General features: G+C 47.4%; 2 protein-coding genes across 7 annotated transcripts in view; one reads left to right on the forward strand and one right to left on the reverse strand.

The window, feature by feature from the left end:
• MACROD1 (mono-ADP ribosylhydrolase 1) overlaps positions 1-15706 on the reverse strand; it is an 802331-nt gene that overhangs the window by 320846 nt on the left and 465779 nt on the right. The window lies entirely within an intron of this gene.
• FLRT1 (fibronectin leucine rich transmembrane protein 1) overlaps positions 1-15706 on the forward strand; it is a 209353-nt gene that overhangs the window by 169244 nt on the left and 24403 nt on the right. The gene's annotated exons all lie outside the window — the stretch shown is intronic.

The raw sequence follows: 15706 nt of genomic DNA on the forward strand, positions 1-15706 counted from the left end.
CCAGGGCGGCTCAAGGCATGTTCGACCATTGCGGTTGAACAGGGGCACCACCCCATAGAGGGCGCACCCCTTCCAGCCATTCCTGAAAAACGGGACTGTCCCGCGGATGGTTGGGATGTTGGGCACATCATCGCTGCAGCTGTGCGGCGGTGCCGGCCCCTGGGAACAAGAATGGATGCCGCGCACATGCGCACGGCATCCATTCAGTGCAGGGAGAGAGCTGGGGGCAGCCCAGCTAGTGACGTATTGCTGGGCTGAAGTTAAATGGGAGGCATGCCATACGGACACCCCCCCCAAATAGCGTAATTTAGGGTGTGACCTATATTAATTAGGCCACGCCCTTTTTGGGCACGCACAGCTTCACCGCGCATGGGAGTATAGGCGTAGGGTCCCTCTCCACACAGGGCACGGCTAGGGCTGGAGCCGGCCCTGCCTAACCCTAACCTCCCCTCCCCGGTGCCTAACCCTCCCCCCCCTCTCCTAACCCCCGATACTTACCTTCAGGATTCCGGCGCCGGTATTTCGACCATCCGCATCTTGCACGCCGGGATGCTGACTACATCCCATAGTCAATACATACTTGCCTACTTTAGAAAAAGCTTTTCAAGGAGACTGTGAAAGCAACACCTATGAGCGCGGTGGTAAAGTGGACGTGAAAAAAAAAAAGAGGTGCAAGATGGAATTGTCCTTGGGCCCTCCCACCCACCCTTATGTTGTATAAACAGGACATGCACACTTTAACAAACCAATCATTTCAGCGCCAGGGTCTGCCACACAACTGTGGCTGAAATGATTGGTTCGTTTGGGCCCCCACAAAACAAGCTGGCAATTAATCTGTCCCTGCACAAACTGGCTCTACGGAGGCAAGATGTCATCCTCATCCTCCTCATCCACCGATTCCTCACCCTCTTCAGTGTGTACATCCTCATCCTCACAGAGTATTAACTCGTCCCCACTGGAATCCACCACCACAGGTCCCTCTGTACGTTCTGGAGGCTGGTCTCCCTGGAAGAGCTGATAATTCATTTTGATGAACATCATCTTCTCCACATTCTGTGGAAGCAACCTCCTACGTCTTTCGCTGACAAGGTTCCCGGCTGCACTAAACACTCTTTCGGAGTACACACTGGAGGGGGGGCAACTCAGGTAAAATAGAGCCAGTTTGTACAGGGGCCTCCAAATTGCCTCTTTTTCCTGCCAGTACAGGTATGGACTGTCTGACATGCCTACTTGGATGCTGTCACCGATGTAATCCTCCACCATTCTGTCAATGGTGACAGTATCATATGCAGTGACAGCAGACATGTCAGAAATTGTTGCCAGGTCCTTCAGTCCGGACCAGATGTCCAAACTTGGTCCTGCCTGCCCTGCATCACCGCCAGCGGGTTGCTTAGGATAGCTAAGTTTTTTCCTGGCAGCACCAGTTGCGGGAGAAAATGAAGAAGGAGCTGTTGACGTGTCACGTTCCGCTTCAGCTGACAGTGTGTTCACCAGCAGGTCTTTGCACCTCTGCAGGCTTGTGTCGGCCGGAAAGAGAGACACCACATAGGCTTTAAACCTAGGATCGAGCACGGTGGCCAAAATGTAGTGGTCTGATTTCAACAGATTGACCACCCTGGAATCCTGGCAAAGCGAATGAAGGGCTTCATCCACAAGTCCCACATGCCGAGCGGAATCGCTCCGTCTTAGCTCCTCCTTCACTTTCTCCAGCTGCTTCTGCAAAAGCCTGATGAGGGGAATGACCTGACTCAAGCTGGCAGTGTCTGAACTGACTTCACGTGTGGCAAGTTCGAAGGGCTGGAGAACCTTGCACAACACGGAAATCATTCTCCACTGCGCTTGAGTCAGGTGCATACCCCCTCCTTTGCCTAGGTCATAGGTGGATGTATAGGCTTGTATGGCCTTTTGCTGCTCCTCCATCCTCTGAAGCATATAGAGGGTTGAGTTCCACCGCGTCACAACCTCTTGCTTCAGGTGATGGCGGGGCAGGTTCAAGAGTGTTTGCTGGCGCTCCAGTCTTCGGCACGCAGTCGCTGAATGGCGAAAGTGGCCAGAAATTTTTCGGGCCACCCAAAGCGTCTCCTGCATGCCCCTGTCGCTTTTCAGAAAATTCTGCACCACCAAGTTTATTGTGTGAGCAAAACATGGGACGTGCTGGAATTTGCCCAGATGTAATGCCCGCACAATATTGGTGGCGTTGTCAGATATCACAAATCCCCAAGAGAGTCTAAGTGGGGTAAGCCACTGGGCGATGATTTCCCTCAGTTTCTCTAAGAGGTTGTCGGCGGTGTGCCTCTTACTGAAACCGGTGATACACAGCGTAGCCTGCCTTGGAACGAGCTGGCGTTTCTAAGATGCTGCTACTGGTGACGCTGCTGCTGTTGCTGCATAAGGTGATACATCTACCCAGTGGGCTGTCACAGTCATATAGTCCTTAGTCTGCCCTGTTCCACTTGTCCACATGTCCGTGGTTAAGTGGACATTGGGTACAACGGCATTTTTCAGGACACTGAGGACACTTTTTCTGACGTTTCTGTACAGTCTCGGTATCGCCTGCCTAGTGAAGTGGAATCTAGATGGGATTTGGAACCAGGGACACACTACCTCCATCAATTGTCTAAATCCCACTGCACTAATGGCGGATACCGGACGCACGTCTAACACCAACATAGCAGTCAAGGCCTCAGTTATACGTTTTTCTTCAGGATGACTGCTGTCGTACTTCATCCTCCTCGCTAAGGACTGTTGGAGGGTCAATTGTTTAGTAAAAGTAGTGGTGTTCCTACTTCCTCTCTGGGATGATGAACGACTCCCAGCAGCAGCAACAGCAGCAGCGGCAGCAGGAGGCGTAGCAATGCAGGATCCTCCGGAGGAATCCCGGATAGGAGAGTCAATCATGCCAGTGACATGGCCTGCAGGACTACTTCCGATCCTGACTAAGGAGGAAATTGACGGTGTGGTTTGCAGGCGCTTGGATACAACAGGACAACAGGATTTAGGTGTCCCTGGACTGCTTACGGTCTTAGCCAAAGTTTCTGAACTTGACAGTAACTTATTATGAACACGCTGCAGGTGCCGTATAAGGGACGATGTTCCTAGGTGGTTAACGTCCCTACCCCTACTTATTCCACCTTTACATATGGTACATATGGCAAGACAGTTGTTGTCCGGATTTGGATAGAAATATTGCCAGACCAAAGAGGTGGAATGTTTGGTCTTCTGCCCAGGCATGACCGTGATGGGGTTTTTCATCCCACGGACAACAACTGTCTCCCCCGGAGCCTGATTTAAACAAACCACATCACCATCAGAATCCTCCTCGCCAACTTCCTCCTCAGCGCCAGCTACACCAGTATCCTCATCCTGTTGTACTTCAACAGTGACATCTTCAATTTGCATATCAGCAAGTGGACTGTGGGTGCTCCTTTCAGCACTTGCAGGGGGTGTGCAAATGGTGGAAAGAGCCACCTCTTCCCGTCCAGTGCTGGGAAGGTCAGGCATCGCAACCACCACCACACTTGGACTCTCCTTGGGGATTTGTGATATCTTCTTAGAAAGCACAGTTCTTCGCTGTGCTTTTGCCAGCTTAACTCTTTTGATTTTTTTAGTTGGAGGAGGGCTTCCATCGTCATGTGAAGCTGAACCACTAGTCATGAACATACTAGGGATCGACCTTAGCTGTTCCTTGCCACTCCGTGTCGTAAATGGCATATTGGCAAGTTTACGTTTCTCTTCAGATGATTTAAATGTTTATTTCAAGGTCATTTTCCTGAACTTTGTCATTTGGGATTGTATGTGCCCTCTACTATGACATTGGGCATCGGCCTTGGCAGACGACGTTGATGGCATGTTATCGTCTATGTCATGACTAGTGGCAGCAGCTTCAGCACTAGGAGGAAGTGGTTCTTGATCTTTCTCTATTTTATTTTTATCGGAGAAAGTTTGGTCCTCCATTTATGTTATATCGATTTGATATATACGTGCAGCTAAACACAGAAAATATTTTTTTATTTTTGCTGGAGAGTAGTGCACTTTGTGGGTTACACCACCCTTTAAGAAATGAGCCAGCCGGCTCTTTACTTAGGGGACACAGGCGCACGCTTGGCGCTGCTCCTTTGTTGATGCACGTGCGTCTACTGCGCACACAATTCACAAACACAGAAAAAATATTTTGTTATTTGGTTTGGAGTGTACTTTGGGGGTTACAGCACCCTTTAACGGTCAAGCCAGCCGGCCCCTTACTTATGACACAGGCGCACGCTTGGCACTACTTTGTTGATGCACGTGCGGCTACTGCGCACACAATTCACAAACACAGAAAAAATATTTTGTTATTTGGTTTGGAGTGTACTTTGGGGGTTACAGCACCCTTTAACGGTCAAGCCAGCCGGCCCTTTACTTATGACACAGGCGCACGCTTGGCACTACTTTGTTGATGCACGTGCAGCTACTGCGCACACAATTCACAAACACAGAAAAAATATTTTGTTATTTGGTTTGGAGTGTACTTTGGGGGTTACAGCACCCTTTAACGGTCAAGCCAGCCGGCCCTTTACTTATGACATAGGCACACGCTTGGCACTACTTTGTTGATGCACGTGCGGCTACTGCGCACACAATTCACAAACACAGAAAATATATTTTTTTTTGGTTTGGACTGGAGTGTACTTTGGGGGTTACACCACCCTTTAACGGTCAAGCCAGCCGGCCCTTTACTTATGACACAGGCGCACGCTTGGCACTACTTTGTTGATGCACGTGCGGCTACTGCGCACACAATTCACAAACACAGAAAATATTTTTTTTTTGGTTTGGACTGGAGTGTACTTTGGGGGTTACAGCACCCTTTAACAGTCAAGCTAGCCGGCCTTTACTTATGACACAGGTGCACGCTTGGCACTACTTTGTTGATGCACGTGCGGCTACTGCGCACACAATTCACAAACAGAGAAAAAATATTTTGTTATTTGGTTTGGAGTGTACTTTTGGGGTTACAGCACCCTTTGACGGTCAAGCCAGCTGGCCCTTTACTTATGACACAGGCGCACGCTTGGCACTACTTTGTTGATGCACGTGCGGCTACTGCGCACACAATTCACAAACACAGAAAAAATATTTTGTTATTTGGTTTGGAGTGTACTTTGGGGGTTACAGCACCCTTTAACGGTCAAGCCAGCCGGCCCTTTACTTATGACACAGGCGCACGCTTGGCACTACTTTGTTGATGCACGTGCGGCTACTGCGCACACAATTCACAAACACAGAAAAAATATTTTGTTATTTGGTTTGGAGTGTACTTTGGGGGTTACAGCACCCTTTAACAGTCAAGCCAGCCGGCCCTTTACTTATGACACAGGCGCACGCTTGGCACTACTTTGTTGATGCACGTGCGGCTACTGCGCACACAATTCACAAACACAGAAAATATTTTTTTTTTTGGTTTGGACTGGAGTGTACTTTGGGGGTTACAGCACCCTTTAACAGTCAAGCCAGCCAGCCTTTACTTATGACACAGGCGCACGCTTGGCACTACTTTGTTGATGCACGTGCGGCTACTGCGCACACAATTCACAAACAGAGAAAAAATATTTTGTTATTTGGTTTGGAGTGTACTTTGGGGGTTACAGCACCCTTTGACGGTCAAGCCAGCCGGCCCTTTACTTATGACACAGGCGCACGCTTGGCACTACTTTGTTGATGCACGTGCGGCTACTGCGCACACAATTCACAAACACAGAAAAATATTTTTTTTTTGGTTTGGACTGGAGTGTACTTTGGGGGTTACAGCACCCTTTAACGGTCAAGCCAGCCGGCCCTTTACTTATGACACAGGCGCACGCTTGGCACTACTTTGTTGATGCACGTGCGGCTACTGCGCACACAATTCACAAACACAGAAAATATTATTTTTTTTGGTTTGGACTGGAGTGTACTTTGGGGGTTACAGCACCCTTTAACGGTCAAGCCAGCCGGCCCTTTACTTATGACACAGGCGCACGCTTGGCACTACTTTGTTGATGCACGTGCGGCTACTGCGCACACAATTCACAAACACAGAAAAAATATTATTTTTTTAGCACTTGGGGGGAGCACCCCTGATGGACAGAGCACCCCCTGGACAACACTACAGCACCCCTTTAGGACTGGGACACTGCACAGGACTTTGGAGTGGACACAGCCCCTATGGAGAACTGACTGCACAACACAGTCCAGCCAGCCCCTATGGACTTTGAAGTAGTGGACACAGCCCCTATTAACAACAGCAGCACAGCACAACACAGCCAGCCCCTATGGACTTTGAAGTAGTGGACAACAGCAGCACAGCGCAGCACAGCACAGCACAACACTACTCTGCACTACACTACACAGCCCAGCCAGCCCTAACTCCCACCCTCCCTCTTCACTGTCCACAGCCGAGTGAGAAAATGGCGCCGACGCGGGTACCTTATATAGGATCCAAAACCCACGAGACCCGGAAGGCGGGATGATGACGTTTTGCCTCGATTTCAGATCCGAGTCAGGCGGGAAAAGTCGAGCCTGACTCGGATCTGACTCGGATCGGGGGGGCTCGGGGGGGTTCGGATTTCAGAAATCCGAACCCGCTCACCCCTACTTATAACCAATGCAGGTAAATTATACTAATGATCCCATTTGAATGTATATATCTCTGTTTTTTTTTTTATATATAACAGCTTCATAATGGGGGAAAGGTGCAATCAGGGAGATTGCTGGACTCTTCAGGGAGTCATGGAGATTGCTACTATTTCAGGGAGTCTCTCTGACAATCAGGGAGAGTTGGCAAGTAGGATTATATAGGAGACTAAAGGTGCCCATCCACTAGATGATTAAGTTGAGAGATTGAACGATAACGATCGTTCAGTCGTTCATAAATCGTTTGCAAATCGTTTGCGAAAATGTCTAAAACGACCAGCGATGCGCGTGCCCGCTGGTCGTTTAGACATGTATAATCGTGCAAAAATGCTGGTCAACCTGATGATAACGTCAGGTTCAGCATGTTTGCAGATGATTGATGAGTCTGCACTGAACAACTGCTCGCTCAGTGCAGGCTCATCACAGACTGACAAACGACTGCACAATTACAATGTCGTAATCGTGCAGTTGTTTTCATGTCTGCTAGTGGATGGGCACCTTTATACACTCACACACATTTACACATTCAGTTTATGCATCCTTAATTCCCATCATTATCCTGAAAAATTAAAAAGAAAGGAGGGAGAGGGTGTGGCTTTGTCACATAGTGGAGAACTAGGCTATCTCCATTTACTTTCCCCTTTCCTAAAAAGACTAGCGACTTGTTCACTGAAATCAGGGTACTTGGGAACTATGGGCCTGATTCAGGGATGGACGCTAATGCCACCACAGCTGCAAATTTGTGCGCAGCGGCTGTGCGAAAACATGCAAATATTGCAGCCATCTGGATTTGTATTAACGCCAGTGACTGCGTACAAAGACGCAGCATCGGTCGCAGATAAATATAAATTATCGGAGTTCCAGGTAAACCTATAGTTGTGCAAACTGGTAGCATGAATGGTTGCCAGGCACCTGCGTTTGAGTCGAACCCCCCCTCCGACCATTACCATCCACAAAAGGTCCCTGCCTGTCAATTACTTTACCACTAAATCCTCACTTTGAGCGACAACAGTAATGAAACCTGATTGCTGCCCAGTAACTCCCATTTGGGGCGGACTGAGAGAAACGTCCAGTGACTCAGGATGGCTCAGAGATACACAGAGATGCCTATGATTACTGCGGCCAGCCCGGAGACAGCGCTTGCGTGCCACTCAGAGTCAGGCCCTATATGAGCAGAGGGGCACCACTGGCTACTGGTAAACTACACCAGTTGTAAGAAGTATTAGAGGCCAGTGACCAATGAAAGTAACTGTTATGTGACTGAGAGCTCCACATTAGCATGTGTGTAGAAGACCACGAACAATAACAGTAAGCACCATACAGCAATACAAAAACACGCGCGCGAACATAATGAAACAGATACAGCTCTTGCAGTAAATTAGTAATGGTATAAACCCCCCAAGCCCATGCAACATTTAGAAAGAAAAACAGATGATAGTTTCAGTAACGGAAAATAGTTATTTAGCAAGCCGTGGAGGTGATAGGCTAATACATCCCGAGAGAACATAAAAGGACGACTGGCGTCAAATAGTGATGAGGTAAGTAAGTCTCCAGGTTTGACCCCACCAGGGACAACTTGCCAGCGGCTCCTAGAGCAAAGCAGAGATTAAAGAATGAGCTCGGAGAGTGAAGTATTGACACTGTCAGATGGGTTCTGAGTCTTTCACTGTAATCCCAGCATACAGGAGGGGAAGACTGAAAGGAACATTTGCTGGATTTGACTCTGGGGAATGAATAAAACCATCATTCTGGAGGCAATATACTTATTTCTATCTGCTATTTGTTCATTGAATACTTTAAACAGGGAGACAGTTCTGGTCCCCTTAAAATCTCTGCCAAGGGGTAACATGTATTTCTTTCCATCCTACATTTGGCTTCAGTACATCTTAAAGAAGAATAAACTATTGGTCTGTAATAGTCACCTTTTATTCTGATTTTACTTTAGCATTTGAAAGCCATCTGCCATATTTTAATAACGTTATATAAAAGGTGTATTCAGGCAAACACATTTGCAAAAACTATTCTTTAAAATGTGTAAACTTTTATGTGAAAGGGAAGTTATTTTATTGTACAGAAAGTACAATAATATGTCTAGGGGAGATTTATATAATAATGGAGAGAGATAAATTGCAGTGAGATAAAGCACCAACCGATCAGCTTCTAACTGTCATGTTACAGGCTGTGCTAGAAAAATTAGTTAGGAGGTGATTGGCTAGTACTTTATCTGTGTCCACTTTATATCTCTCCAAGGCTTGATACATCTCCCAAAAAATGTCTGAAGTAAAAGTACATTTTGAAGAAAATATTTTTTTCATTGTGAAGAAAGGAAGCCATTACTAACGAGTATCTAGGTAGAGGGGAGTGAATCCTGGTAAACTAAGATCAGCTATTCTCTTGCATTGAATCAAGGGTTGAGCTTGCTAAGACTGGTGGGGGGCTGTCAGTGTAAGAACAATGCTTACTGGGACTGGTAGGGGAACTGTCAGTGTAAGAGAGTGCTTGCTGGGACTATCAGTATAAGGAGAGAACTTTTTAGTACTGTGTGGGAACTGTCAGTGTAAGAGAGCGCTTGTCGAGACTTGTGGGAACTGTCAGTTTAAGCAGAGAGCTTGCTGGGATTGGTGGGGGACTGTCAGTATAGAACTTTTTGTTACTGCGTGGGAACTGTCAGTGTAAGAGAAGGCTCGCTGGGACTGTTGGGGAATTGTCAATTAAAGGAGAGAGCTTGCTGGAGGTGGAAATGATGTGTGTATAGGTTTTGATATTGCAGAGTGCTTAGGCACACAGTCCAGCGGATGACTCAAATTATGAACAACCCAGTTACTTAACCAGTGGTGATGGTTTATTTAAGATAGAACTAGTACATCCCATACTTACCAACTTTTCAGTTGTCTTTTCCGGGAGCAGCTGTAGAGGACCTGCAGCTCTCAGCTTCGGGGGGCGGGGACAGGCGATAGCCGCCATTAGGCCTCGCCCTCTTTACAGTAAAACTCAGCGATTTGCTGGTTCGTGAGGAGGGGGCGGGGTTAAATGATGCAGTTTACATCATTTAGCCCCGCTTCCTCCCTACGGACATGCAAATTTCTTGGAAAATCTCCCCATCCTGCCCCTTCACTAGGAAGTGGGCGGGATGTGGGTGATCTGCCTACACTTCCGGGAGTGCGGGGGGTTACCCGAAAAATTGTGAGCCTCCCACGACTCCCAGGAGAGTAGGCAAGTATGGTACATCCGTACTCAATGTTGGACACACTGGTGGATGGAGCGGAGCAGGTTTCATAAATCTCACCAGCCAGTGAATTGTATGCTGCTAGCAGTGTGGGATGTTTGAACAGCATTGTGGGTGGCTGTAATACCAGGTCTCTATTTGGAGCTAAGTAGGTGACATGCATCTGTTCAGGCCCGTCAAGAGCCGCGTCGGGCCCCGGTAAAAAGGGGGCGTATCCTAATCGCGTTGGCGTGGCCACACCCCCTTAGGTAAAAAAATAAGTTTTGCAGTGCTGCGCGCTGGCGAGGGGGGGCACAGTGAGCCCCCTCAGCCCAGTGCATAACCAGTTGGGAGCCCGATCAGCTTGAGCGCTCCCCCCACAGGTATACTGTAGGAAACTGCTGTGGCTGCTTATTAGGGCTGCTGTGTGATGTAAGAGGGGGGAGCAGTGCCGGATCCGGGCCCCCGCCGGGCCCCTCCAGCAAGCCCGGGCCCGGGTAATTTGTACCCGCCCCCCCCCCTCTTGGCGCCCCTGCATCTGCCATGGTGACACTCAACACAGTGAACAAGACGACCCTGGGCATGTGCAGTACTAAGTCCGGTGGCCATCTTGGTACAGGGGATGATCATTCTCCCTGGAGGGACAGAATTATGTTGGAGTTTGCGCAGTATCACACTCCACCCCTTACTACAAGCTTCTCCATGTTACAGAAACATTTACACTTCCCTGTAGCAACTTATAACACAAATCTGGTTAAACACAATAAAAGGCATCAAAATATCACATGATTTTAGTTTGACACATTCAACAAGGGCCCTCATTCAGAGCCGTACGCTCTGAGCAGAGCGCACGCTCTGAATGAGGGCCGCCCTCCATAATTCTGGAGCGTCCTCCTGGACGCTCGTATAGCTATGGGTCACCACCACAGCCTATACGAGCGTGCAGTTTGATGGCTGCGATGGCCGTGACCATCGCGACCATCGAAACTGCGAGCCGGAGCCTGCGGTTGAGGTTTTCAACCGCAAGGCCCAGAGTGATTTTGGCTCTATCAGAGCCAAAATCACTCCCACTGACATCACTAGTGATGTCAGTGGGCCGGCTTCTGACGGTAGGCGTTCCCTTGGGAACACCCCCGTCAGGGAGGCACGCCCCCGGCACGCCCACCAAAGGGGGCGTGCTGTCAATCAACATCGACTGCACGCCCCCTTTGATCAGACACAACGAGCGAAGGACTTTCCTTCGCTCGTCGCGTCTGGCGCATGCGCACGACGGAGCTCCCGCCGTCGTGGGCATGCGCAGTGCACAACATCGACCCACTTGCGAGCGGACAGCCGCTTGCGAGTGGGTCTGAATCAGGCCCAAAGTTCCTTCACTGACAGTATGGGCCATAACAACAGTCTCTCAACTTACGAACTTCTGCTGTCATGATCACGATTCTTGATGCTATTCACACTTGTCTACTTGATCTTGCAAAGTATTTTTTCCTGGATTGAGCTTCCACTATTACCAGTCAGAGTCTCTCGATAGCGCTGTGCGCTTGCAAGCGGTCTGATGGTTTGCGTACGCGCATGCGAATACTTTGTTCTGCGCGTGCGCAAACTACTCTGTGCGATCGCAGGCCTCTCGCTTGCCCAGCAAAGACAGCCAAGTGAAATGAGTGACAGGAGAGACCGTTTGTGGGTGGTAAGAGGGGCAGGACACTAATAACGGGGGAGTGGAGGTGCGAATGCAGGCGTGCCTGAGTGTTTCAACGCCGTTTTAGAGGCATGCATAATTAACACGCAGCGTCATAGTACACATCACATGCTTGTTTTTTACACTGAAGTCCTCGCAGTGATTGCGGTAGGGTAAGGCAACCACAAGTGCTGCAATCGCTTCCGATTGTCCTCGATGTACCAATGTTTTAATACACTTCCTGGAGATGACGTGTGCTGGTGGGCGGCTCTGCCTGTGCGATTGGGCGTACGCCTTGGCGAGTGATCGCTTCCCGTGGCGTCACTTTTACAAATTTGCATACGCTGGGGGCGAGCGATCGTATCTAGCGAGAGACTCTGAATGAGGTCCTCTGGCTTCTGGATTTCTAAAGACTCACTGAATGCAATGTTTGCAAATTCTTCATCATACCTCCTAGGTGACTTGCCAATATTTTATCTTGCAGAAGACCTTATATGTGGTTGAACTTCCACGCTGATAGTCTCTGGCTCAGATAGATCTCCAGCTGCAAAGGTTTCCTCTTTGACCACACTTCAATAGGTATTGGGTTCTCTAGGAGAGCGGTTGTTGAGATAAACTGCTATGGACACGGCTTCTGAACAAAACTGCTTGTATAGGCCCATGCCCTTCAGCATATACTGTATCTTGCTCTCTCCACTAGTGTATGGTTTGCCTGTTCATAGACACAGATTTGCTCAAAATATAGGCAAGGCTCTATTCCATATTTTCTTAAGAAATGCTTCACTTCTCTGTTGAGCTATTCTCCACCGTTATCAGATCTCAGGATCAGTCTGTAACCTATCTTATTTTCTACAAGCTCTGCAATCTTTTTCAGCCCATCAGGTTTTCTCTGATAAAGTACATGTGTGTTATTCTTGTGAAGTCAACTGTAAATGTCACAAATTTCTGCATTCACTCACAGACTTTATTTCCATTGGACCACACACATTTAAATGTTCTAACTCAATTTGCTTTGTAGCTCTGCTTGTTGATATTGGAAACGGCTGATATATTTGTTTCTCTGCAATGCAGCTCTCACCTACAGGTTTCTCTGCGTTAGTCACTGATATTCCTCTAACCATCCCGTTCTGTAGCTTCTGAACACCATCATATCCAAGGTGACCAAATCTTCCATGCTAGAGTTTTAATGACTGTGAGTCAGTTGTCATCATTGTGTAACACTGCTGTGTATCAAGGACATACAATTGCTGACATGTTGTGCCTGTAGCTATTACTGTCCTAGTTCTGTTTCGAACAATGCACTTTCATTTAGTGATGTGAACTCTACAGCCTCTCTGTTCTAGGACACTTATGGCTATAAGATTTGTTCCCATTTCTGACACATAAAGCACATCTTGGATATCTGTGACTTTTAGTCTTCTTTCAATTTTTAGGCAAGCTTTAATTGTCTAAGCTATAAGGCCTTGATTGCAAATTCCTTTGATAGTGATAGGGTCACACCTGGTTAACTTGGTAAGCCACTTCTCATTGCAGCTGAAATGCCTTGTTGCACCTGAATCAATGTACCAGCAATCTTTTCTGTGGCTATATTTAACACTCAGGGTGGATTTATCTCTGCCATTGCATTTTTTGCTCTGCATAGGATTCACATTCTTTTGTTTGCACTCAATTGTTTCGTGACCTATCTTGCGACAATTGTAGCACTTCAACTTAAATTTTCAAAATATTTCACTTTTGTAGGTAACGCAGTAGTTTCAACACTTGAATGACAGGACACACACTCTTGAAACTCTATTAACTTTGCTATGGCTGTGTCTGTTGTTAACTTTGCAGTGTTTTCTTCTAATGCCACAACTAAGAAGTAAAACTCAGTTGTCAAGATCTGCAGCATTGCTGTAGCAATCTCCTTATCATCTAATTGCACTCCAATAGACTTTAGTTGCTGAGAGACAGACATCATTTTGTCTACAGTATGTCATCAACTATAGTGCTGCATTCACTCAATGGGTGTTACACAAAACACATCTTAAATGTATCCTCCTCATGAGACCTCCATCTTGGTATGCTGCCTGCAGTGCTGTCCACATGCCTTTTGCTGACTTCCCATGTGTTATAGAGTACACGTGTTGCTCTACACATAAGCTTGTTGTACCCATGCCTCTCTCTATATCATCTGGGCTTGCATCTGCATCTATTGTGACCTTCGACAACCTTTCACGCTTTAATTGCATCTCCTTAGCAAAACTTCCAGGTTGTATAATTTTTTGCACCTTTTAGCTTGATAAACCCCATTGTGGGTAAAGCTTCTGTATTTATGGTTCTTATAGACATGACTGTGCAGCTTCTGTGCTCTAATCTTCACTGCTACTATAGTGTGCTTGAAACGCTCTATGAAACATTCTGTGCTGCCTTTACTCTGTATTCTTATGCAGTCTGCACTACACGTGCTCAATATGGCATCTGTGTGCTGCTCTGTGCATCCAAATACCTTGTGTGTCTGGGTTTATGGGCGCATCCACTCATTATCTGTAGGAAATGATGTGTGTATGCAGGTGTTGATGTTACAGAATAGTTAGGCACAAATCTAGCAGATGACTCAAATGACCATTACTTAACCAGTAGTGATGGTTTATTGAAGATAGTACATCCATACTCACTGTTGTACAGGGATGTAGTTATTATGCCAGCATGAAAGAAATAGAAATGAGGTGCGCTCAATAGTGGTCAAACTGTATTTGAACTAATCGTAATATGAATCGAAATAATGAATACTAAAAAACAATAATGGTAAATATGGTAACTAATTTATTTAGTAAGTGATCATCGGTGGTATATGGATTCTAATTTTTAGAACGCACTCCACTTGCAGTGCTACTATGTCTCCAAGTATATGAATCAACAATACAAGCATGAAATAAGTCTTTGCAATGAATGACTTCTGTCATAAAAAATCACTGCGGAGGGTCAGCTTTTCTTTGAGGGATCAGCTCTCCATATGGTCTCTGCTTAAGGCTTATACCATATGTTCCCCAGGCGACCGCTGTGCAGTCGTCAGTGATAGACAGGCATATCATATAGACAGGAATAGGTCTAATATGCGAGGTTAAAAAGGTAGACCCAATAGTAGGCATCTGTCACTGTGTCACTGTGGGGGGTCAGCTTCTCTTTGAGGGATCAGCTCTCCGTATGGTCTCTGCTAATGCTTATAGCATATGTCCCCCAGGAGGCCGCTGTGCGGTCGTCAGTGAGAGGCAGAAAAAGAATGGATCAGTATATTCTACCTGTAATGTGATCAGGTGGGATGTTGTGAGTGAGCGACGTCCCGCATAGGTACTCACCCACTAGATCTAATAATCCTACTTAAAACACATGTATTGCACATCTGCTCCCACTGGCAGGGGAATGTTAGAGTCAGATGTCCACAGTTCCAAAGTCTGTGGAATAGTCCCGATGCTTATCAAGTTTATAATGTTAGGTATCAGCAACTGTAGTGATAATTTTTGTTGAGTGACAAACAGTCCGCTGTACCTTTACCTTAATTGTCCGGATTATGCCAGCAGTTGGGATGCCGGCACTCGAAATGCCAGCGCCGGAATCCTGACACTATTCAGAATCCTGGCGCTGGCATCCCGATTCCCGGCATCCTGTCAGTAAGTATTGGGGTAAGGGGGAGGGTTAGGGTTTGGCACTAGGGGGAAGTTCAGGGTTAAGCACTAGGAGGTGATGGTTAGGTTTAGGCTGCGGAGAAGGGAGGTTAGGTTTAGGCTACGGGGAGGGAGGGTTTGGGTTAGGGGTAGGAGAGTATACTTACCTTCTTCTGTCGGGATTGTGACCCTGTCTGTCAGGATGCCGGCATGGGGATTCTGACCACTGGAATCCCGAGTGCTGGAATCCCGTACCCAGCCATTTGTGGTGGATGCAGTGGAGCTTGAGCAAGCAGGGTTTCATACAGATCACCAGCTGGTGCTAACGAATAGCGGTGCAGGATGCTGGAACAGCGTTGTGGGTAGCGGTAATACTGGCTCTCTTGGACTAAGTAGGAGACATCAGTCTCCCACTGTGACACTCAACACAATAAACAAAATTGCGCCAAGCATGCACATTACTAAGTCCGACGGCCATATTGGTACAGGGAATGAAGCCTGCCTGGAGGGAAAGTAAGACTACATTTTCAA

The sequence above is a fragment of the Taudactylus pleione genome, unplaced genomic scaffold (assembly GCF_031769625.1).
Source record: "Taudactylus pleione unplaced genomic scaffold, aTauple2 ptg000250l, whole genome shotgun sequence".
NCBI classification, from domain to species: domain Eukaryota; kingdom Metazoa; phylum Chordata; class Amphibia; order Anura; family Myobatrachidae; genus Taudactylus; species Taudactylus pleione.